The following is a 24,683-nucleotide window of genomic DNA, read 5'->3' as shown; positions in this document are numbered from 1 at the left end:
CCGAGTGGGGCATAAGAACACTAATGCTGATGCGCTGTCCAGGATGCCCATTTTACCAGATGTGGGAGAAGACCCGAAAGAGCTAGAAGAAATCGAGTTACTAGCCTTCTACCACCCCGAGGTGGCCTAGTGCGTACACTTAGTGAGGAACAAGCGATATGTCAGGCAAGAAGCTATGCTGAACCCGTTGCCCCACCATGGATGGGCAGAGACACAGGACAGCAACTCAGCTGTCCACCTGGTAAAGGAATTGCTGACACAGGCTGATTCACACCCTGGTCCAGATGCTCCACAAGAGACCCAATAGTTGTGGAAAGAAAAGGGCAAGCTGTTCATCTATGAGGGTAAACTGTGTTGGAGGAACATCAACTCATGCACACATGAACTGGTCTGGCAGGTGGTAGTCCCAAAGAGGGATGCGCCAATAATCTTGTAAGCATACCACGATGGAGCAGGACACTTTGGATGGAAGAAGTTGGAGGTCCTACTACGTGAAAGGTTCTACTGGATTGGCATGAGAAGAGCCATTGAGAAGTGGTGCTGAGAATGTGGCCCATGCAACTTGCATAGGAAAGACCGCAACAGCCAGCGAGCCCCATTACAGCCAATAGTCACCAAGCAACCGCTTGAACTGGTGGCTTTGAATCACGTCAAGTTGACTCCAAGTAGGACTGGCTAGTGGCTACACCTACACCTTCACCATAGTGGACCATTACTGAAGGTTCCTGGTAGTTGTGTCTGTTAAGGACCAAACAGCGAAGATGGCAGCCAAGGCATTTCAACAACACTTTTGTCGACCACATGGTTACCCTGAAAAGGTTCTCACCGACCAAGGCCCAGCCTTTGAAGCAGAAGTGTTCCAAGAGTTCTGTAACCTGTACAGATGCAAGAAGACCAGAACAACACCGTACCATCCACAGACAAATGGCATGTGCAAGAAAATAAACCAGGTGGTAATTGACTTGTTGTAGACCTTGCCCCTGGAAGAAAGAAATCAGTGGTCAAAGACGTTGCCGGATTTGGACCTTTTCTTATACATAGTTACCCTGGTTTGGCCTACAAAATAAACCACCGGTGTGGCCGAAGACCAGACCCATCAACAAAGTGCCCTGTAGCCACGCCCAGGGACAATACGTAATGTGGATTCCCACTGAGGAATCTCAAAGTCCAGTGGGTAACACGAATGGAGCAGTGTTGCCCCCAGGAACTTAATTGGCCAATTATTACTGTTTGTTTTGGTTTTTGTAAATTTTTAAATTTTTTTAAACTCTGTAACCCTTTTAAAATTGTTCACCTGTTAACGTGTTCTTCTTTATGTTTCCTCAGTCCAGGACTACTAAATTGTACTAGGGGGGAATGTGGCACCTCAGGAGTCCAGTTGCCACAATGGCATTGCTTTCCTCATGGGGGGTGATGTCATGCCTGGAGGTAAGAAGGGATCCACTTAGCAGGTAACACAAACATACATCACCTTCCTAACACTAGACCAGAAGTGGGTGCTCTAAACCCAGTTTCAGGGTAGCTTCCCTATAAATTCTGGTCTGGAGTCGGGGTTAGGGAGTTTTCTGTGAGACACTGAAGGGAAAGGAAACACGTGTAGAGAGAGCCTGGGGTCTGAAGCTACAATTGGGCTCACCCCAGAAGTAAGCGCCAAGAGACCAGACACCGGAGTCCGTGGTGGTGTGGGGATTGAATACCCAGCCACTGAATCTGGAGGGCAGGAGATTGCAAGTCTCCTGTCCGATCTAACACTTGCAGGTACCACAGCAAGTAAGGAACCTGGGGCTGCCAGTGAGAAGACAGTGCCCATGAAAGGTTTAGGCTGTCAGCCATACAGGTTGGGAGTACAGGCACTGAGAGGACTTGTGCAGAGCTTCAGGCAGCGTAGGCAGAGTCAGAGTATACAGTGCAGAAGGAAGGCCTCCGAACCCACATGGCTAGGTGGATCCCAGGCTACCTCTAGGCTGCCCAGACCCCATCGACACCTGCTACCTATACCCTGGACTGAACCTGCATTTCATCAGTAAAACGTAAAGTAAACTGCTATCCCTGTGTCCTTCAATTATTTTGTGCACCCTCAGTCCTGCACCCCACCTTCAATCATCCCACTTACCAACTGTACCGGTAGCCCTGGGGACTAAGCTCTACCTGTGGGGAGCTATACCAACTCTGCTGCAATTTCACCAGCCCCAGTGGACCCCTTTAAGCAGCATCGGCCATCCCTGGCCGAATACCACAGGTGGCGTCATGAATTATCCTTTATAGACATTACTGCCCACTTCCATTCATCCCCTTTAACTGGACACGCAGGGCCATGGACCGGGTCATTGCCACTGTAACCACCCCTTTAAGTACCGCCGAGTACCCCATGGCCCTAGCAGGCGCTCCATTCGATCAGACATCAAAGAGACCATAAATGCTATCATATTCTGGTCCACTCGAAAGAGATGAGCATGGAGTGTAAAGTCGATTTTTCACTGGTTAATGAAACCGCTGCTCTTTGTAGGGTATTCTTCAAACCGGGACAGGAGTGGAAGCTGGAGCTTAGCCATTCCACCAGATATTAGAGCAATGTAGTCCACGTTCCCCGATGTCTCTGGCAAATGTGAATAGCAGTAAAGTGACTACTGGATAGTTGCCAGGTAGTGACTCACTTTACTGGTATTAAAAGTCACAAGAAATATCGAGGAATGTGGGCTACATTGGAGCTTTGTGTGAACATGTTGGGTAATAAATTGGTAGTCGAGGAACTGTCTCTTGTTTTTATTTCTGTGTTTTTATGTTTTTCAGGTATCTTTTTCTAGACTTCTTCAGATTCATTGGATTACTGCGGACCTGCATGGATTTTTTTTTCATAAATTGGTGAACAGGGATAGTTTGGGAAGAGTATTTATTCAAATGTTTTTTGTGCTAATTCTGGGGTGGTGGTGGGCTTTTATGTTTAGGCTTGGACAGGCCCAATAACCAGGATCTTCCCAGCCTGACAATATACAGTATGCCTGCAGCTGTCCGTTTTACCTTTGCTGGTTATCAAAAATATGGAAGAACCCACGTCGTTTTTTAAATTTTGTTTATTTATTAGGTTAATCCATGTACAAAGCTACACACGTACGGCATTGGGAGTCAGAGATGCATCCACACTTCTTCCCCAATGCAGTTCCCATTCCATTTGAGGGCTGTTTCTATCCATTTCAGTGATTTTCCTGCCCCCAAGTGCTTCTGTTAGGGTCTTCTGGAAAAATGCCAGGGTTTCCCATTGACTTCCATTATACTTGTTACTTGTGTCGAACCTGTCAGAGTGTCTGGTCTGCTCGATTTGAATAACGACCACTTGAGCATCTTAGTGCTTGATCATTACTAAATATAACCAGTTATGGGCACTAGTCTCTGTGATGGGACATTGATCCAGGAAACTAGTCTGATTGACGTATGTGAAGTAAAAAAAAAGAATTGTTCCTCTATTAGTGGGCAAATAGCACCTGTCTCATTGGGTTTTTGTCTTCCTCTGAATGAACATTTTACATCATAGGTTGAAGTCGATGGACATGTGTGTCCCATAAACTTTAAAAACTATGAAACACCATCTACCATATTTCAAAGTGGTTTGGGGCATACAAGAAATTGAAGACCATTAGATAGCGGATTCCAATTAGGGGATGCTACGTTGCTGACTCAGGTCAATAATCTAATATCAAGTTGGTAGGTAGAGATGACAAATCATTCGAAGGTCCCTGGTCCAGAGGCAATGTCAGTATTCTATGCCCACTGAACAGGGGTCCTATGTGTTGCCTCTTACCTACCGTTAGGGTTGAGCGACTTTCATTTTTTTAAGATCGAGTAGGGTTTTGGGAAACCCGATTTTGTCCAGAGTCGAGTCGAGTGCAGTCGGCCGATTATCGCTAAAAGTCGGGGATCGACCGAAACACGAAACCCAATGCAAGTCAATGGGGAAGCATAGTCGGCAGTGAGTGGAGGCCAGGAAAACACCTACAGTGCCCATTTTAATGCCAAAAACATCCATTCTTGTTTCTGAAGCTTGCCAATCTTAATTAACTGTATAATAATAGTTGGGCATAGGGAATTGGGGGAAAGTTGTGGGGGGAGTAGGGCTGGCTCAAGTTTTTCGTGGGCCCAGGAAATGCGGACTACGTCACGGCGGTGTTGCAGGGAAAGGTAAGTATTTAAAAGTTGCAAGTGCTGTGATCCTGAGCAAGCAGGGGGGGGCCCACTCGTTCGCATTGCCACTGGCACAGGGCCCCTCAAAGTACGGCGGTGTGTTTGCATGGCGGGGGCGCCTCCCACCAGCAGTGACACTTTTGCGTACTCTGAGGGGCCCTGTGCCAGTGACGTCGCCAACGAGTATGCCCCCCCACCTGATGAAGGAACCTGCACTTTCATCTGCACCTTCCTCTTTGTCCCTGTGTAAGGTGGTATAACATGCGGGAAGGGGAACCTTACTTTCAGCAGGGTCAGATTCTGGCTGTGTAGAGTACAAGGGGAATGTAGTGGTCTAGGTCAATGTACCAGCAGACTCATTTAGCAGTGGCTGGGCAATGGGCAGGATGAGGAGGAAACAGATATAGGGCCAAAGAATAAAGTAGGCTACATGCAGTTCAAAATTGGTAACAGGACTAAACAGGCGGCATTGCTTTGTTCAGTGGAGTAGCAAACCCAAGAGCAGCAGACACTGTTTCAAGGGCCTAACCACACTAGTAGGCCAAATGCAGTTTAATATCTGATAGTATAGGGCGAAAGCCAGAATGTGGAAGCTCAGCTTTGTTCAGTTGAGGACAACACCAGGGAGGGGCAGACACCTTTAGTAGGCCGGAAAAGCCTATTGCATTTTTTAAAATGGTAATTTGGAGCAGAAGGTTGAAGCTCAGCTTTATTTAGTTGAGGGCAACACCAGGGAGGGGCAGAAGCCGTTAGTAGGCCCTAACCACCATTTTTTTTTTTTAAAACCACTTAATGAGAGCCGGAAGGTTGAAGCTCAGCTTTATTTAGTTGAGGACAACACCAGGCAGGGGCACACAGACAGACACCTTTAGTAGGCCGGAAAAGCCTATTGCATTTTTTAAAATGGTAATTTGGAGCAGAAGGTTGAAGCTCAGCTTTATTTAGTTGAGGGCAACACCAGGGAGGGGCAGAAGCCGTTAGTAGGCCCTAACCACCATTTTTTTTTTTAAAAACCACTTAATGAGAGCCGGAAGGTTGAAGCTCAGCTTTATTTAGTTGAGGACAACACCAGGCAGGGGCACACAGACAGACACCTTTAGTAGGCCGGAAAAGCCTATTGCATTTTTTAAAATGGTAATTTGGAGCAGAAGGTTGAAGCTCAGCTTTATTTAGTTGAGGACAACACCAGGCAGGGGCACACAGACAGACACCTTTAGTAGGCCGGAAAAGCCTATTGCATTTTTTAAAATGGTAATTTGGAGCAGAAGGTTGAAGCTCAGCTTTATTTAGTTGAGGGCAACACCAGGGAGGGGCAGAAGCCGTTAGTAGGCCCTAACCACCATTTTTTTTTTTTAAAACCACTTAATGAGAGCCGGAAGGTTGAAGCTCAGCTTTATTTAGTTGAGGACAACACCAGGCAGGGGCACACAGACAGACACCTTTAGTAGGCCGGAAAAGCCTATTGCATTTTTTAAAATGGTAATTTGGAGCAGAAGGTTGAAGCTCAGCTTTATTTAGTTGAGGGCAACACCAGGGAGGGGCAGAAGCCGTTAGTAGGCCCTAACCACCATTTTTTTTTTTAAAACCACTTAATGAGAGCCGGAAGGTTGAAGCTCAGCTTTATTTAGTTGAGGACAACACCAGGCAGGGGCACACAGACAGACACCTTTAGTAGGCCGGAAAAGCCTATTGCATTTTTTAAAATGGTAATTTGGAGCAGAAGGTTGAAGCTCAGCTTTATTTAGTTGAGGACAACACCAGGCAGGGGCACACAGACAGACACCTTTAGTAGGCCGGAAAAGCCTATTGCATTTTTTAAAATGGTAATTTGGAGCAGAAGGTTGAAGCTCAGCTTTATTTAGTTGAGGACAACACCAGGCAGGGGCACACAGACAGACACCTTTAGTAGGCCGGAAAAGCCTATTGCATTTTTTAAAATGGTAATTTGGAGCAGAAGGTTGAAGCTCAGCTTTATTTAGTTGAGGACAACACCAGGCAGGGGCACACAGACAGACACCTTTAGTAGGCCGGAAAAGCCTATTGCATTTTTTAAAATGGTAATTTGGAGCAGAAGGTTGAAGCTCAGCTTTATTTAGTTGAGGGCAACACCAGGGAGGGGCAGAAGCCGTTAGTAGGCCCTAACCACCATTTTTTTTTTTAAAACCACTTAATGAGAGCCGGAAGGTTGAAGCTCAGCTTTATTTAGTTGAGGACAACACCAGGCAGGGGCACACAGACAGACACCTTTAGTAGGCCGGAAAAGCCTATTGCATTTTTTAAAATGGTAATTTGGAGCAGAAGGTTGAAGCTCAGCTTTATTTAGTTGAGGACAACACCAGGCAGGGGCACACAGACAGACACCTTTAGTAGGCCGGAAAAGCCTATTGCATTTTTTAAAATGGTAATTTGGAGCAGAAGGTTGAAGCTCAGCTTTATTTAGTTGAGGGCAACACCAGGGAGGGGCAGAAGCCGTTAGTAGGCCCTAACCAAAGTTGAAGGCCAAATGCAGTTTAATTTCTGATACTATAGGCCGAAAGCCAGAAGGTGGAAGCTCCGATTTAGACAGTGGAGGACAATTTGAATTAGGGACTGCAGACAGACTTAGTAGGCTGTCCCCTGTGGACCATGCATCCACCACATTAACCCATTGCGCCGTAATGGACACGTAATCTTCCGTGGCCATGCCTACAGGTCCATGCGTCTGTTGTCAGGTGCACCTTTGTACTCACAGATTGCCAGAGTGCATGGACAATGCGGTCTTCTACATGCTGGTGGAGGGTTGGGATGGCTTTTCTCGCAAAAGAAGTGTCGACTGGTTAGCTTGTAGCGTGGTACAGCGTAGTCCATCATGGCCTTATTAATAGTAAATAAAATATATAACTAGGCTCTATGAACTTTTAAATAGGTTCCAGGGGTACACGGGCAGCATTGGTGTGGTCAGTGGAGGAGTATTGCAAGTAGGGGCTGCAGACAGGCTATCAAAGGCCTAAAATAACAAACAGTAGGCAGTCATGGCAGTTTTACATCGGTTACATGGATACACAGGCAGGCACTCCAGGCAGCATTGTGGTCAGTGGAGGAGTATTGCAAGTAGGGGCCGCAGACAGGCTATCAAAGGCCTAAAATAACAAACAATAGGCTCATTGCAGTTTTACAGCGGTTACATGGATAGACGGGCAGGCAGCTTGGTGGTGAGTGGAGGAGTATTTAAAGTAGGGACCGCAGACAGGCTATCAAAGGCCTAACATAACAAACAATAGGCTCATGGCAGTTTTACAGCGGTTACATGGATACACGGGCAGGCAGCTTGGTGGTCAGTGGAGGAGTATTTAAAGTAGGGACCGCAGACAGGCTTCAAAGGCCTAACATAAGAAAATGGGCTGGCTGTAGGCACTTTATAATTGGTTCCAGGGGTACACGGGCAGCAGTGGTCTGGCCAGTGGAGGACTAGTGGAAGGAGGGACCGCAGACAGGCTTCAAAGGCCTAACATAAAAAAATGGGCTGGCTGTAGGCACTTTATAATTGGTTCCAGGGGTACACGGGCAGCAGTGGTCTGGTCAGTGGAGGACTAGTGCAAGGAGGGACCGCAGACAGGCTTCAAAGGCCTAAAATAACAAACAATAGGCTCATGGCAGTTTTACAGCGGTTACATGGATACACGGGCAGGCAGCTTGGTGGTCAGTGGAGGAGTATTTAAAGTAGGGACCGCAGACAGGCTTCAAAGGCCTAACATAAGAAAATGGGCTGGCTGTAGGCACTTTATAATTGGTTCCAGGGGTACACGGGCAGCAGTGGTCTGGCCAGTGGAGGACTAGTGGAAGGAGGGACCGCAGACAGGCTTCAAAGGCCTAACATAAAAAAATGGGCTGGCTGTAGGCACTTTATAATTGGTTCCAGGGGTACACGGGCAGCAGTGGTCTGGTCAGTGGAGGACTAGTGGAAGGAGGGACCGCAGACAGGCTTCAAAGGCCTAAAATAACAAACAATAGGCTCATGGCAGTTTTACAGCGGTTACATGGATACACGGGCAGGCAGCTTGGTGGTCAGTGGAGGAGTATTTAAAGTAGGGACCGCAGACAGGCTTCAAAGGCCTAACATAAGAAAATGGGCTGGCTGTAGGCACTTTATAATTGGTTCCAGGGGTACACGGGCAGCAGTGGTCTGGCCAGTGGAGGACTAGTGGAAGGAGGGACCGCAGACAGGCTTCAAAGGCCTAACATAAAAAAATGGGCTGGCTGTAGGCACTTTATAATTGGTTCCAGGGGTACACGGCAGCAGTGGTCTGGTCAGTGGAGGACTAGTGGAAGGAGGGACCGCAGACAGGCTTCAAAGGCCTAACATAAAAAAATGGGCTGGCTGTAGGCACTTTATAATTGGTTCCAGGGGTACACGGGCAGCAGTGGTCTGGTCAGTGGAGGACTAGTGGAAGGAGGGACCGCAGACAGGCTTCAAAGGCCTAAAATAACAAACAATAGGCTCATGGCAGTTTTACAGCGGTTACATGGATACACGGGCAGGCAGCTTGGTGGTCAGTGGAGGAGTATTTAAAGTAGGGACCGCAGACAGGCTTCAAAGGCCTAACATAAGAAAATGGGCTGGCTGTAGGCACTTTATAATTGGTTCCAGGGGTACACGGGCAGCAGTGGTCTGGTCAGTGGAGGACTAGTGGAAGGAGGGACCGCAGACAGGCTTCAAAGGCCTAAAATAACAAACAATAGGCTCATGGCAGTTTTACAGCGGTTACATGGATACACGGGCAGGCAGCTTGGTGGTCAGTGGAGGAGTATTTAAAGTAGGGACCGCAGACAGGCTTCAAAGGCCTAACATAAGAAAATGGGCTGGCTGTAGGCACTTTATAATTGGTTCCAGGGGTACACGGGCAGCAGTGGTCTGGCCAGTGGAGGACTAGTGGAAGGAGGGACCGCAGACAGGCTTCAAAGGCCTAACATAAAAAAAATGGGCTGGCTGTAGGCACTTTATAATTGGTTCCAGGGGTACACGGGCAGCAGTGGTCTGGTCAGTGGAGGACTAGTGGAAGGAGGGACCGCAGACAGGCTTCAAAGGCCTAACATAAAAAAATGGGCTGGCTGTAGGCACTTTATAATTGGTTCCAGGGGTACACGGGCAGCAGTGGTCTGGTCAGTGGAGGACTAGTGGAAGGAGGGACCGCAGACAGGCTTCAAAGGCCTAAAATAACAAACAATAGGCTCATGGCAGTTTTACAGCGGTTACATGGATACACGGGCAGGCAGCTTGGTGGTCAGTGGAGGAGTATTTAAAGTAGGGACCGCAGACAGGCTTCAAAGGCCTAACATAAGAAAATGGGCTGGCTGTAGGCACTTTATAATTGGTTCCAGGGGTACACGGGCAGCAGTGGTCTGGTCAGTGGAGGACTAGTGGAAGGAGGGACCGCAGACAGGCTTCAAAGGCCTAAAATAACAAACAATAGGCTCATGGCAGTTTTACAGCGGTTACATGGATACACGGGCAGGCAGCTTGGTGGTCAGTGGAGGAGTATTTAAAGTAGGGACCGCAGACAGGCTTCAAAGGCCTAACATAAGAAAATGGGCTGGCTGTAGGCACTTTATAATTGGTTCCAGGGGTACACGGGCAGCAGTGGTCTGGTCAGTGGAGGACTAGTGGAAGGAGGGACCGCAGACAGGCTTCAAAGGCCTAAAATAACAAACAATAGGCTCATGGCAGTTTTACAGCGGTTACATGGATACACGGGCAGGCAGCTTGGTGGTCAGTGGAGGAGTATTTAAAGTAGGGACCGCAGACAGGCTTCAAAGGCCTAACATAAGAAAATGGGCTGGCTGTAGGCACTTTATAATTGGTTCCAGGGGTACACGGGCAGCAGTGGTCTGGTCAGTGGAGGACTAGTGGAAGGAGGGACCGCAGACAGGCTTCAAAGGCCTAAAATAACAAACAATAGGCTCATGGCAGTTTTACAGCGGTTACATGGATACACGGGCAGGCAGCTTGGTGGTCAGTGGAGGAGTATTTAAAGTAGGGACCGCAGACAGGCTTCAAAGGCCTAACATAAGAAAATGGGCTGGCTGTAGGCACTTTATAATTGGTTCCAGGGGTACACGGGCAGCAGTGGTCTGGTCAGTGGAGGACTAGTGGAAGGAGGGACCGCAGACAGGCTTCAAAGGCCTAAAATAACAAACAATAGGCTCATGGCAGTTTTACAGCGGTTACATGGATACACGAGCAGGCAGCTTGGTGGTCAGTGGAGGAGTATTTAAAGTAGGGACCGCAGACAGGCTTCAAAGGCCTAACATAAGAAAATGGGCTGGCTGTAGGCACTTTATAATTGGTTCCAGGGGTACACGGGCAGCAGTGGTCTGGTCAGTGGAGGACTAGTGGAAGGAGGGACCGCAGACAGGCTTCAAAGGCCTAAAATAACAAACAATAGGCTCATGGCAGTTTTACAGCGGTTACATGGATACACGGGCAGGCAGCTTGGTGGTCAGTGGAGGAGTATTTAAAGTAGGGACCGCAGAAAGGCTTCAAAGGCCTAACATAAGAAAATGGGCTGGCTGTAGGCACTTTATAATTGGTTCCAGGGGTACACGGGCAGCAGTGGTCTGGCCAGTGGAGGACTAGTGGAAGGAGGGACCGCAGACAGGCTTCAAAGGCCTAACATAAAAAAAATGGGCTGGCTGTAGGCACTTTATAATTGGTTCCAGGGGTACACGGGCAGCAGTGGTCTGGTCAGTGGAGGACTAGTGGAAGGAGGGACCGCAGACAGGCTTCAAAGGCCTAACATAAATAAATGGGCTGGCTGTAGGCACTTTATAATTGGTTCCAGGGGTACACGGGCAGCAGTGGTCTGGTCAGTGGAGGACTAGTGGAAGGAGGGACCGCAGACAGGCTTCAAAGGCCTAAAATAACAAACAATAGGCTCATGGCAGTTTTACAGCGGTTACATGGATACACGGGCAGGCAGCTTGGTGGTCAGTGGAGGAGTATTTAAAGTAGGGACCGCAGACAGGCTTCAAAGGCCTAACATAAGAAAATGGGCTGGCTGTAGGCGCTTTATAATTGGTTCCAGGGGTACACGGGCAGCAGTGGTCTGGTCAGTGGAGGACTAGTGGAAGGAGGGACCGCAGACAGGCTTCAAAGGCCTAAAATAACAAACAATAGGCTCATGGCAGTTTTACAGCGGTTACATGGATACACGGGCAGGCAGCTTGGTGGTCAGTGGAGGAGTATTTAAAGTAGGGACCGCAGACAGGCTTCAAAGGCCTAACATAAGAAAATGGGCTGGCTGTAGGCACTTTATAATTGGTTCCAGGGGTACACGGGCAGCAGTGGTCTGGCCAGTGGAGGACTAGTGGAAGGAGGGACCGCAGACAGGCTTCAAAGGCCTAACATAAAAAAAATGGGCTGGCTGTAGGCACTTTATAATTGGTTCCAGGGGTACACGGGCAGCAGTGGTCTGGTCAGTGGAGGACTAGTGGAAGGAGGGACCGCAGACAGGCTTCAAAGGCCTAACATAAAAAAATGGGCTGGCTGTAGGCACTTTATAATTGGTTCCAGGGGTACACGGGCAGCAGTGGTCTGGTCAGTGGAGGACTAGTGGAAGGAGGGACCGCAGACAGGCTTCAAAGGCCTAAAATAACAAACAATAGGCTCATGGCAGTTTTACAGCGGTTACATGGATACACGGGCAGGCAGCTTGGTGGTCAGTGGAGGAGTATTTAAAGTAGGGACCGCAGACAGGCTTCAAAGGCCTAACATAAGAAAATGGGCTGGCTGTAGGCACTTTATAATTGGTTCCAGGGGTACACGGGCAGCAGTGGTCTGGTCAGTGGAGGACTAGTGGAAGGAGGGACCGCAGACAGGCTTCAAAGGCCTAAAATAACAAACAATAGGCTCATGGCAGTTTTACAGCGGTTACATGGATACACGGGCAGGCAGCTTGGTGGTCAGTGGAGGAGTATTTAAAGTAGGGACCGCAGACAGGCTTCAAAGGCCTAACATAAGAAAATGGGCTGGCTGTAGGCACTTTATAATTGGTTCCAGGGGTACACGGGCAGCAGTGGTCTGGCCAGTGGAGGACTAGTGGAAGGAGGGACCGCAGACAGGCTTCAAAGGCCTAACATAAAAAAAATGGGCTGGCTGTAGGCACTTTATAATTGGTTCCAGGGGTACACGGGCAGCAGTGGTCTGGTCAGTGGAGGACTAGTGGAAGGAGGGACCGCAGACAGGCTTCAAAGGCCTAACATAAAAAAATGGGCTGGCTGTAGGCACTTTATAATTGGTTCCAGGGGTACACGGGCAGCAGTGGTCTGGTCAGTGGAGGACTAGTGGAAGGAGGGACCGCAGACAGGCTTCAAAGGCCTAAAATAACAAACAATAGGCTCATGGCAGTTTTACAGCGGTTACATGGATACACGGGCAGGCAGCTTGGTGGTCAGTGGAGGAGTATTTAAAGTAGGGACCGCAGACAGGCTTCAAAGGCCTAACATAAGAAAATGGGCTGGCTGTAGGCACTTTATAATTGGTTCCAGGGGTACACGGGCAGCAGTGGTCTGGTCAGTGGAGGACTAGTGGAAGGAGGGACCGCAGACAGGCTTCAAAGGCCTAAAATAACAAACAATAGGCTCATGGCAGTTTTACAGCGGTTACATGGATACACGGGCAGGCAGCTTGGTGGTCAGTGGAGGAGTATTTAAAGTAGGGACCGCAGACAGGCTTCAAAGGCCTAACATAAGAAAATGGGCTGGCTGTAGGCACTTTATAATTGGTTCCAGGGGTACACGGGCAGCAGTGGTCTGGCCAGTGGAGGACTAGTGGAAGGAGGGACCGCAGACAGGCTTCAAAGGCCTAACATAAAAAAATGGGCTGGCTGTAGGCACTTTATAATTGGTTCCAGGGGTACACGGGCAGCAGTGGTCTGGTCAGTGGAGGACTAGTGGAAGGAGGGACCGCAGACAGGCTTCAAAGGCCTAAAATAACAAACAATAGGCTCATGGCAGTTTTACAGCGGTTACATGGATACACGGGCAGCTTGGTGGTGAGTGGAGGAGTAGTGCAAGGAGTGTCTGTCCCAGTACTCCCAAAATATAAATAGATGTTAATGTCTCGCAAAACAACCAAAACAAAAAAAAAGGTGGCATACTTAGGTACAGGGGTGGGCTCATCTGCTGAGTTTCTGACATAGTAATTTGGCAGTAACTATTTAATGGTGCCAATATAGGACACAGACACAGACTACTTTAAGTTGCATCGTAGATGTCTACAAATTTGTATTGTCAGTGCCAGACATTGAATGATGTCAGCGAATAGACTAAAGATTGGTGGAGCTGTGCGACATAATTTTGCATGTGGTAGAGCACATTTTGAGCTGGCGTAGGGGGGAACTCTCTAGAGGCCGGCGGGACCGCCCCAGGGCCCCTCATGTTACAACGGTGTGTCTGACGTTGGGTGCGCACCACCACCGCCAGAGACACTACATTGTACTATGAGGGACCCAGTAGCAATGCCGTCAACCAAAAGCGAGCACACCCACCTCTTCAGACAAACAGCAGTCTCACGGGTGCTTGCGCCAAGTCGCGATACCACGGCCCCGTGTGGGGAGTTTGGCCATTTAGGGAGGTGTAAACATGTCGTATGCTGTACAATCAGCTGCAGCAAATTAGACATTAGAAAAGTAATTCACAGGCAAGAGCCTTTCATAGGAAAGCTAGGTGTCGGCCGGGCAAGGTGGGGCAAAAGATTTCGAAATCCAGTTGTGGTTCATTTTAATGAATGTTAGATCGTCAACATTTTGGGTAGCCAGACGAGTCCTTTTTTCGGTTAATATTGAACCTGCAGCACTGAATACTCTTTCTGATAGGACACTTGCTGCCGGGCAAGCAAGCTCCTGCAATGCATATTCTGCCAATTCTGGCCAGGTGTCTAATTTGGAGGCCCAGTAATCAAATGGGAATGACGGTTGAGGGAGAACATCGATAAGGGATGAAAAATAGTTAGTAACCATACTGGACAAATGTTGTCTCCTGTCACTTTCAATTGATGCAGCAGTACCTGTCCTGTCTGCGGTCATAGCAAAATCACTCCACAACCTGGTCAGAAAACCCCTCTGTCCAACGCCACTTCTGATGTGTGCACCCCTAACACTCCTAGTCTGCTGCCCCCTGGAGCTCGTGTGAGAACGATCACGTGCGCTGTGTGCTGGGAATGCCTGAAGCAAACGGTCAACAAGAGTTGATTGTTTGGTTGCTAATATTAGTTCCAAGTTCTCATGTGGCATAATATTTTGCAATTTGCCTTTATAGCGTGGATCAAGGAGGCAGGCCAACCAGTAATCGTCATCGTTCATCATTTTCGTAATGCGTGTGTCCCTTTTTAGGATACGTAAGGCATAATCCGCCATGTGGGCCAAAGTTCCAGTTGTCAAATCTCCGGTTGTGATTGGTTGAGGGGCAGTTGCAGGCAAATCTACGTCACTTGTGTCCCTCAAAAAACCAGAACCCGGCCGTGACACGCAACCAATTTCCTGTGCCCCCGGGAAAGGTTCGGCATTAAAAATATACTCATCCCCATCATCCTCCTCGTCCTCCACCTCCTCTTCGCCCGCTACCTCGTCCTGTACACTGCCCTGACCAGACAATGGCTGACTGTCATCAAGGCTTTCCTCTTCCTCTGGTGCAGACGCCTGCTCCTTTATGTGCGTCAAACTTTGCATCAGCAGACGCATTAGGGGGATGCTCATGCTTATTACGGCGTTGTCTGCACTAACCAGCCGTGTGCATTCCTCAAAACACTGAAGGACTTGACACATGTCTTGTATCTTAGACCACTGCACACCTGACAACTCCATGTCTGCCATCCTACTGCCTGCCCGTGTATCCTCCCACAAATAAATAACAGCACGCCTCTGTTCGCACAGTCTCTGAAGCATGTGCAGTGTTGAGTTCCACCTTGTTGCAACGTCTATGATTAGGCGATGCTGGGGAAGGTTCAAAGACCGCTGATAGGTCTGCATACGGCTGGCGTGTACAGGCGAACGTCGGATATGTGAGCAAAGTGCACGCACTTTGAGGAGCAGGTCGGAGAACCCAGGATAAGTTTTCAATAAGCACTGCACCACCAGGTTTAAGGTGTGAGCCAGGCAAGGAATGTGTTTCAGTTGGGAAAGGGAGATGGCAGCCATGAAATTCCTTCCGTTATCACTCACTACCTTGCCTGCCTCAAGATCTACTGTGCCCAGCCACGACTGCGTTTCTTGTTGCAAGAACTCGGACAGAACTTCCGCGGTGTGTCTGTTGTCGCCCAAGCACTTCATAGCCAATACAGCCTGCTGACGCTTGGCAGTAGCTGGCCCATAATGGGACAACTGGTGTGCAACAGTGTCATCTGCCGATGGAGTGGTTGGCAGACTGCGTTCTGTGGAAGAGCTGTAGCTTCTGCAGGAGGACGAGGAGGAGGAGGAGGAGGGGGTGCGAACGCCTACAGCCAACTGTTTCCTAGACCGTGGGCTAGGCACAACTGTCCCTAAATTGATGTCGCCTGTGGACCCTGCATCCACCACATTCACCCAGTGTGCCGTGATGGACACATAACGTCCCTGGCCATGCCTACTGGTCCATGCATCTGTAGTCAGGTGCACCTTTGTACTCACAGATTGCCTGAGTGCATGGACGATGCGCTGTTTAACATGCTGGTGCAGGGCTGGGATGGCTTTTCTGGAAAAAAAGTGTCGACTGGGTAGCTCGTATCGTGGTTCAGCGTACTCCATCAGGGCTTTGAAAGCTTCGCTTTCAACTAACCGGTAGGGCATCATCTCTAACGAGATTAGTCTAGCTATGTGGGCGTTAAAACACTGTGTACGCGGATGCGAGGATAAGTACTTCCTTTTTCTAACCAGAGTCTCATGTAGGGTGAGCTGGACTGGAGAGCTGGAGATCGTGGAACTTTCGGGTGTGCCGGTGTACATGGCAGACTGAGAGACGGTTGGAGACGGTATTGTTTCCGCCGGTGCCCTAGATGCAATATTTCCTCCTACAAAACTGGTGATTCCCTGACCCTGACTGCTTTTGGCTGGAAAGAAACCTGCACAGATACTGCCGGTGGTGCGGAAAATGGTGGCCTTACAGTGACGGAAGGGATGTTGCGTTGCTGACTAGCTTCATTGGCCGAGGGTGCTACAACCTTGAGGGACGTTTGGTAGTTAGTCCAGGCTTGAAAATGCATGGTGGTTAAGTGTCTATGCATGCAACTAGTATTTAGACTTTTCAGATTCTGACCTCTGCTTAAGCTAGTTGAACATTTTTGACAGATGACTTTGCGCTGATCAGTTGGATGTTGTTTAAAAAAATGCCAGACTGCACTCTTCCTAGACTCGGATCCCTTTTCAGGGATTGCAGACTGAGCTTTAACCGGATGGCAACGCTGTGCTCCAACAGGTTTTGGCTTTGACACGCGTTTTGGGCCAGATACGGGCCCGGCAGATGGAACCTGTTGCGATGTTGATGCCTGCTGCGGCCCCTCCTCCACCTCCGCTTCTGAACTACTGCCGCCTGCACCCTGTTCCCCCAATGGCTGCCAATCGGGGTCAATAACTGGGTCATCTATTACCTCCTCTTCGAGCTCGTGTGCAACTTCGTCTGTGTCACTGTGTCGGTCGGTGGTATAGCGTTCGTGGCGGGGCAACATAGTCTCATCAGGGTCTGATTGTGGATCTGTACCCTGAGAGGGCAATGTGGTGGTCTGAGTCAAAGGAGCAGCATAGTACTCTGGCTGTGGCTGTGCATCAGTGCACTCCATGTCAGAATATACTTGTAATGGGCATGGCCTGTTAAATGTTTCACTTTCTAAGCCAGGGACGGTATGTGTAAAGAGCTCCATGGAGTGACCCGTTGTGTCGCCTGCTGCATCCTTCTCTCTTGTTGTAAATTTTGCTGAGGAGGACAAGGAAGCGACTTGTCCCTGACCGTGAACATCCACAAGCGACGCGCTGCTTTTACATTTACCAGTTTCGGAAGAGGAGGCAAAAGAGCTAGAGGCTGAGTCTGCAATGTAAGCCAAAACTTGCTGTTGCTGCTCCGCCTTTAAAAGCGGTTTTCCTACTCCCAGAAAAGAGAGCGTTCGAGGCCTTGTGTAGCCTGACGACGAAACTGGCTCCACAGCTCCAGACTTAGGTGGAATATTTTTATCCCCACGACCACCTGATGCTCCACTACCACTACCATCATTACCAGCTGACAATGAACGCCCACGACGACCTCTTGCACCAGACTTCCTCATTGTTTTAAAATCTTAACCAAAGTAACTTTATTTGTTGCTGTCAAACAACTTACACGGTGAGCTATAACTTCAGTATGATTTCAATATCCCTTAACAGGTTGGTGAGACCACAAGGAAAATCAGGCACAATGTTACACACTCTGTTTTCTGTGGCACAAAATCACAGAGATGACACACACGCAGGACTGTCACTCAAGCACTAATGTCAATATTAATCTCCCACCTAATTTATTTTTTTTTTTCTCAGGGAGACTTTAGAAACCAAATAATATTAAAAAAAAAAAAAAAAAAAAGGCTTTCTATGGCCCACAATTAGAGAGAGAGAGGTGGCACACCCAGGAGTCAAGACTGGCGCACAAGCTGAAAGGGCAATATTACTCTCCCACTGTTTTTTTAAGTTTTTTTTTTATTTCAGGGAGACTTTAGAAACCAAATAATATTAAAAAAACCAAAAAAAAAATAGCCTTTCTATGGCCCACTGAATGAGAGAGAGAGGTGGCACACCCAGGAGTCAAGACTGGCACACAAGCTGAAAGGGCAATATTACTCTCCCACTGTTTTTTTATGTATTTTTTGTTTTTTAAGGGAGACTTTAGAAACCCAATAATATTTAAAAAAAATAAATAAATAGGCTTTCTATGGCCCACTGAATGAAAGGGAGAGAGGTGGCACACCCAGGAGTCAAGCCTGGCACACAAGCTGAAAGGGCAATATTACTCTCCCACTGTTTTTTTATGTATTTTTTGTTTTTTAAGGGAGACTTTAGAAACCCAATAATATTTTTTAAAAAAAATAAATAGGCTTTCTATGGCCCACTGAATGAGAGGGAGAGAGGTGGCACACCCAGGAGTCAAGACTGGCACACAAGCTGAAAGGGCAATATTACTCTCCCACTGTTTTTTTATGTATTTTTTGTTTTTTAAGGGAGACTTTAGAAACCCAATAATATTTTTTTAAAAAAATAAATAGGCTTTCTATGGCCCACTGAATGAGAGGGAGAGAGGTGGCACACCCAGGAGTCAAGACTGGCACACAAGCTGAAAGGGCAATATTACTCTCCCACTGTTTTTTTATGTATTTTTTGTTTTTTAAGGGAGACTTTAGAAACCCAATAATATTTAAAAAAAAAAATAAATAGGCTTTCTATGGCCCACTGAATGAGAGGGAGAGAGGTGGCACACCCAGGAGTCAAGCCTGGCACACAAGCTGAAAGGGCAATATTACTCTCCCACTGTTTTTTTATGTATTTTTTGTTTTTTAAGGGAGACTTTAGAAACCCAATAATATTTAAAAAAAAAAATAAATAGGCTTTCTATGGCCCACTGAATGAGAGGGAGAGAGGTGGCACACCCAGGAGTCAAGACTGGCACACAAGCTGAAAGGGCAATATTACTCTCCCACTGTTTTTTTAGGTATTTTTTTTTTTCAGGGAGACTTTAGAAACCAAATAATAAGAAAAAAAATAAATAAATAAATAGGCTTTCTATAGCCCACTGAATGAGAGATAGCACACACAGCAGTGGCACACAAGCCCTGACTGAGGCCAATATTTTTCTCCCACTGATTGATGTAGTGTTTTTGTGTTGAGGTAGATTTTAGAACACAAATCAAGGAAAAAAAAAAAAATGCTTTCTATGGCCCACTGAATGAGAGAGAGGTGGCACACCCAGGAGTCAAGACTGGCACACAAGCTGAAAGGGCAATATTACTCTCCCACTGTTTTTTTATGTTTTTTTTTTTTTTTAAGGGAGACTTTAGAAACCCAATAATATTTTTTTAAAAAAATAAATAGGCTTTCTATGGCCCACTGAATGAGAGGGAGAGAGGTGGCACACCCAGGAGTCAAGACTGGCACACAAGCTGAAAGGGCAATATTACTCTCCCACTGTTTTTTTATGTATTTTTTGTTTTTTAAGGGAGACTTTAGAAACCCAATAATATTTAAAAAAAAAAATAAATAGGCTTTCTATGGCCTACTGAATGAGAGGGAGAGAGGTGGCACACCCAGGAGTCAAGACTGGCACACAAGCTGAAAGGGCAATATTACTCTCCCACTGTTTTTTTAGGTATTTTTTTTTTTTCAGGGAGACTTTAGAAACCAAATAATAAGAAAAAAAATAAATAAATAAATAGGCTTTCTATAGCCCACTGAATGAGAGATAGCACACACAGCAGTGGCACACAAGCCCTGACTGAGGCCAATATTTTTCTCCCACTGATTGATGTAGTGTTTTTGTGTTGAGGTAGATTTTAGAACACAAATCAAGGAAAAAAAAAAAAAATGCTTTCTATGGCCCACTGAATGAGAGAGAGGTGGCACACCCAGGAGTCAAGACTGGCACACAAGCTGAAAGGGCAATATTACTCTCCCACTGTTTTTTTATGTTTTTTTTTTTTTTTAAGGGAGACTTTAGAAACCCAATAATATTTAAAAAAAAAAATAAATAGGCTTTCTATGGCCCACTGAATGAGAGGGAGAGAGGTGGCACACCCAGGAGTCAAGCCTGGCACACAAGCTGAAAGGGCAATATTACTCTCCCACTGTTTTTTTATGTATTTTCTGTTTTTTAAGGGAGACTTTAGAAACCCAATAATATTTTTTAAAAAAAATAAATAGGCTTTCTATGGCCCACTGAATGAGAGGGAGAGAGGTGGCACACCCAGGAGTCAAGACTGGCACACAAGCTGAAAGGGCAATATTACTCTCCCACTGTTTTTTTATGTATTTTTTGTTTTTTAAGGGAGACTTTAGAAACCCAATAATATTTAAAAAAAAAAATAAATAGGCTTTCTATGGCCCACTGAATGAGAGGGAGAGAGGTGGCACACCCAGGAGTCAAGCCTGGCACACAAGCTGAAAGGGCAATATTACTCTCCCACTGTTTTTTTATGTATTTTTTGTTTTTTAAGGGAGACTTTAGAAACCCAATAATATTTAAAAAAATAAATAAATAGGCTTTCTATGGCCCACTGAATGAGAGGGAGAGAGGTGGCACACCCAGGAGTCAAGCCTGGCACACAAGCTGAAAGGGCAATATTACTCTCCCACTGTTTTTTTATGTATTTTTTGTTTTTTAAGGGAGACTTTAGAAACCCAATAATATTTAAAAAAATAAATAAATAGGCTTTCTATGGCCCACTGAATGAGAGGGAGAGAGGTGGCACACCCAGGAGTCAAGACTGGCACACAAGCTGAAAGGGCAATATTACTCTCCCACTGTTTTTTTAGGTATTTTTTTTTTTCAGGGAGACTTTAGAAACCAAATAATATTTAAAAAAAAAAAAAAAAAAAAATAGGCTTGCTATAGCCCACTGAATGAGAGATAGCACACACAGCAGTGGCACACAAGCCCTGACTGAGGCCAATATTTTTCTCCCACTGATTGATGTAGTGTTTTTGTGTTGAGGTAGAATTTAGAACACAAATCACGGAAAAAATAAATAGGCTTTCTATGGCCCACTCAGTGAGAGATGGCACACACAGGGATGGCACTGTAGCAGAAATGCCAATCTTAATCTCCCACAAAAAAAACAAAAAAAAAAAAAACAGGGACTGTCCTACAATTACTATCTCCCTGCAGTAATGTAAGCCAGGTATGGCAGGCAGCAATAGGAGTGGACTGATGCACAAATTAAATAAAAAGTGTGGACAAACAAAAAAGATAGCTGTGCAGAAAGGAAGGAACAAGAGGATATGTGCTTTGAAAAAAGCAGTTGGTTTCCACAGTGGCGTACACACAGCAATACAGCTATCACGGAGCCTTCTAGGGCAGCCCAATGAGCTACAGCGCTGAGGGGAAAAAAAAAAAAAAATAGCTTCCACAGTCCCTGCACACCGAAGGTGGTGTTGGACAGTGGAAATCGCTGCAGCACAAGCGGTTTGGTGGTTAGTGGACCCTGCCTAACGCTCTCCCTGCTTCTGACGAAGCGGCAGCAACCTGTCCCTAAGCTCAGATCAGCAGCAGTAAGATGGCGGTCGGCGGGAACGCCCCTTTATAGCCCCTGTGACGCCGCAGACAGCAAGCCAATCACTGCAATGCCCTTCTCTAAGATGGTGGGGACCAGGATCTATGTCATCACGCTGCCCACACTCTGCGTTCACCTTCATTGGCTGAGAAATGGCGCTTTTCGCGTCATTGAAACGCGACTTTGGCGCGAAAGTCGCGTACCGCATGGCCGACAAGCACAGGGGTCGGATCGGGTTTCATGAGACGCCGACTTAGCCAAAAGTCGGCGACTTTTGAAAATGATCGACCCGTTTCGCTCAACCCTACCTACCGGCATCCTTGGCTCCACTCTTGATTAGATGGCCTGTCCTTGTTTTGACGGGAAGCACAAATGACACTGACCCTGACCAGCTAATCAATAGAAGGATGTTGGGAGGTAGAACGCAGTTTGCAAGGTTCCAGTCCAATGTCCATGGAATACTGATGTGGCTGCTTGACTGGGTCCTGCAAATTGATTTGCGCCATTTCTACAAGTCGGGGGTCTAATTGTAACTTCCCCAAATATATTAATTTGAATTATATCCTACAGTATTGCATAATTATTTTTTTGTAAAATATATTTGGCTTTACAATTACAGACTGAAAATGTCAGCAGGGAGCAATAATTCCCTCGATGAGAAATACACGTTTATATAACCCCACTAAATCAACTACTGGGATATTTCAGAAAGTAACAAGACCAGCATTACAGGTAATATTCTGTTATTATGTGCGGCCTGTATCCTTAAGGGTATGTGTCCACGTTCAGGATTGCATCAGGATTTGGTCAGTATTTTACATCAGTATTTGTAAGCCAAAACCAGGAGTGGGTTATAAATACAGAAGTGGTGCATATGTTTCTATTATACTTTTCCTCTAATTGTTCCACTCCTGGTTTTGGCTTACAAATACTGATGGAAAATCCTGACCAAATCCTGATGCAATCCTGAACGTGGACACATACCCTAACACTCCAATGAATGGACAGAAAAGTGTTTGCAAAAAAGGCGATTCTTTTAAGCAAACACATTACTGCTTCTGCTTCTATGGCTTTGTTCACACGCTGTGTTATTGATGCACTTTTTTTCCACAAACAAAACCTGCTCTCTTGGCAGTAAGAAACTTGCTTTAAAAAAACAGGTATTGCTTAGTTTTTGTTGCATGTTTTCCTGCGCTTTTGTCACGGTATATTTGTCTCTTGTGCACGCTGATAAAGTTGAGTGCTTAAAAAAATAATTTGATTCTACTTTATTTGATTCTACTGCATTTTTGCAGCTTTTTTTGCACCACCCATTGCTTTCAATGGGTGAAAAACGCTGAAAAAATGCTGAAAGAAGTGACATGCTGCATTTTGCTAAAAACAAGGTATTGCACAAAATACTGAGGACAAAAAACAAAGCTTAGTGCATGAGAATTCTGAAAATCTCATAGACTTTGCTGGTACTGTAAAACTCTCATACACATACACCACACCAATTGTAGGTGAAAGAGAGGCATAGGCATATATGGTATATACAAAAAATAATAATTTTATTTAACACTAATTTAAAAACAAGACAAGGAAATTCATAAAAATACTGATGGCAAAACAACAGGAAAACAGAAAATGGATAAAGCTGCATAAAACTGCACCACCCTTGAGCTTTTATATTATGGGCATTAGGACCTGCCTTATAACCAATAAACTAGCCTATACAAGCAGGGCATATTGCTGAATAACCTTATCCCTGGGACAGAAGCGATTCTCAATAGTTGTAATTTACATGCATACACTACTCAAAAAAATGTATAAAAACGCTTCTGAAACCCAAATTTACGGTAATCAGAAAAGTGCATAGTGCTAAAAATTGCGGTCATCAAAATACCAAGCCTGTTACACCTTTACACCTGCCAGGGCATGCCTATTCCGCTATTTGAGGAAGTCATTATGGCGAAACGTCGCTGTTGGGGTCACTGATGGACACACAGGAAAGGACACATACTTATGTGAGTAAAATAGGATTTCAGCTGCCATAGTTAAATTTAGATCTGTTAATATTCCTGCACTAGGCACTTTCAGCATATTATCGGTGGTGTTATATACAGATGGACATATCGCCCTGGCAGGTGTAAAGCTGTAACAGGCTTGGTATTTTGATGACCGCAATTTTTCGCACTATGCACTTTTTTGATTAAATTTGGGTTTCAGAAGCATTTTTATACATTTTTTTAGTAGTGTATGCATGTAAATTATTACTTAAAACACAAATATTGAGAATCGCTTCTGTCCCAGGGATAAGGTTATTCAGCAATATGCCCTGCTTGTATAGGCTAGTTTATTGGTTATAAGGCAGGTCCTAATACCTATAATATAAAAGCTCAAGGGTGGTGCAGTTTTATGCAGCTTTATCCATTTTCTGTTTTCCTGTTGTTTTGCCATCAGTATTTTTATGAATTTCCTTGTCGTGTTTTTAACCCCTTCATGATCTTGGGATTTTCCATTTTTCCATGTTCGTTTTTCACTCCCCTCCTTCCCAGAGCCATAACTTTTTTATTTTTCCATCAATTTGGCCATGTGAGGGCTTTTTTTTTGTGGGATGAGTTGTACTTTTGAATGACATCAATGGTTTTATCATGTCATGTACTTGAAAACGGGAAAAAAATTCCAAGTGCAGTGAAATTGCAAAAAAAGTGCAGTGCTACACTTGTTTTTTGTTTGGCTTTTTTCCTAGGTTCACTAAATGCTAAAAGTGACCTGCCATTATGATTCTCCAGGTCACTATGAGTTCATAGACACCTAACATGACTAGGTTATTTTTTATCTAAGTGGTGAAAAAAAATTCCAAACTTTGCTAAAAAAAAAATAAATTGTGCCATTTTCCGATACTCGTAGCGTCTCCATTTTTCATGATCTGGGGTCGGTTGAGGACTTATTTGTTGCGTGCCGAGCTGGCGTTTTTAATGATAGCATTTTGGTGCAGATACATTCTTTTGATCGCCCGTTATTGCATTTTAATGCAATGTTGCAGCGACCAAAAAAACATAATTCTGGCGTTTCAAATTTTTTTCTCGCTACGCTGTTTAGCAATCAGGTTAATCCTTTTTTATTGATAGATCTGGCGATTCTAAATATGTGTAGGTTTGATTTCTTTTTTATTGATTTATTTTGATTGGGGCGAAAGGGGGGTGATTTAAACTTTTATATTTTTTTTATTTTTTTCACATTTTTTTACTTTTTTTTAACTTTTGCCATGTTTCAATAGCCTCCATAGGAGGCT

The sequence above is a fragment of the Ranitomeya variabilis genome, chromosome 5 (assembly GCF_051348905.1).
Source record: "Ranitomeya variabilis isolate aRanVar5 chromosome 5, aRanVar5.hap1, whole genome shotgun sequence".
In the NCBI taxonomy this organism is placed as follows: domain Eukaryota; kingdom Metazoa; phylum Chordata; class Amphibia; order Anura; family Dendrobatidae; genus Ranitomeya; species Ranitomeya variabilis.
This window is presented reverse-complemented; position numbering follows the sequence as displayed.